Below are 1,718 nucleotides of genomic sequence, written 5' to 3' on the forward strand. Positions count from 1 at the left end.
TTAATGAATATTTACAGACAAATTGTAAACAGATAAGAACCTTGGCAGGATTACTGTAATAACCTGCGGTTTCCTAAGAGTATATATTTAAAGTAGATGAATAAAGGGACAAATTAATTTGGATATGCAGAAGATATTAAAAATAAATTTAAGGAACTGCAGAAAGAGGGGGAAGGAAGTCAAGTTTTGAAATGTTAAAATGATTGTAAAATTATTGAAATGTAGGCTATGAACCTGAAAATCACATTAAAAAAAAACTATTATAAACCATAACCAGTTTCCCCATAATTTATTTCAATATTAATCTGCCATTCTTGCTCTTCAATAAGATGGTTGGTGAAATCTGTTGGCAATAATATCTATACTGAAGATTATCCTTTCATTTTCACAAAGGTGCATAACCTCTTATGTTGTGCTTTGGCTCTAATCTTATGTGTTTTATGTACTGTTTATTCAACAGTTGTGGGTTTAAAAAAAAAAAAAAGTCTACTAGCCAGCATTTCAAGAAGCAGTTTCCAAAGAGTTAACAACAAAAGTTACTCCTTCTTAAAAGTAGGGGGTCATCAATGTGCCCAACAGTATGGTGTTTTGCAAAAAATCTTAGTAAATATTCCCTCAAAAATCCATGGTGCACTGGCTCGATCTCTTCCACATTGACATAGCTGTCAAGTTTCGGATTTGAAAATAAAGGATCTGCAGTCTCACCTATCCCGGGGACAGTCACATGTCAGTGGTGGGCGGAGCCAGAAGCAAAAGTGGGCGGAGCAGCAATGTAAACTCCAAGCGGGCTCAGGCTCAGAGCGGAGCAAAGAGGAGGGCAGCCATGTGCTCCGCGCGATGGAGCCCCATCGTCTTGTCTGATCCCATCAAAACAGGACAGGAAGCAGCAGCTGCTCAAAGGCAGCTGGGCTCCGCCCTCCAGCTAACCCTATTGGCCGGCTGAGGGGCTCGGCAGCAACAGATAGGAGCAGATGCAGGGGGAGGAATACACCCCCTGTAAGCACGGGAAACGGCTCCAACTTGCTTTGAGGGCTGAGGCTTTTCTCTCCAAGTAGGGCAAGGTCTTCCCACCCAGTCCCTGGCCAGCAGGGGAGGAGCTGCTTCCATTAAAAACGGGAAATTTAAGGGAAATAAAAATAAGGGAGAGCATCGGGAAACTGCTTGAAATAAGGGAGAATCCCGGGGAAAACGGGATACTTGACAGCACTGCACATTGAGCGCACCTTCTTAAACATCCCCACGTCACTGGATGCCGGATTGGACTCCCTTCCTCTTTGAAGAGGAGAGATGCAAAGAGCTTATTTCCATGAGTGTGGTAGTAGTGGCTGATGAGGTGCCATTTTTCCATTGAAGGGGAGGGTCCATTTTGTGGTCCTGTCTCCTTTTCCGTTTGTCTTGGTGTGGCGGCCATTTTGTGTCCATAGCCCACACACTGCCCAGTAGCCATTTTCTGACTGGCAGTCACAGCGCCTTCCCAAAATTCAAAATGCACCATTGGCCTAAAACGGTTTGCAACCCCCGATCTTAAAAGATGTTAGGCGAGTGTTTCTGGGGGCAGCATATTCCACAATCAGAGGAGGCCCTTTCTTCCCACCTAATCTCTGAAGATGGAGACACTTAAGAAGACCTAAGGCGGGGTGGGGGAACCCAGTCAGGTTCATATGTGAGCAGGAGACTCTTCAGATCAGATACAGGGCTTCACAAACCAAATAATGAAA

This window comes from Lacerta agilis, chromosome 14, assembly GCF_009819535.1.
Source record: "Lacerta agilis isolate rLacAgi1 chromosome 14, rLacAgi1.pri, whole genome shotgun sequence".
NCBI lineage: Eukaryota > Metazoa > Chordata > Lepidosauria > Squamata > Lacertidae > Lacerta > Lacerta agilis.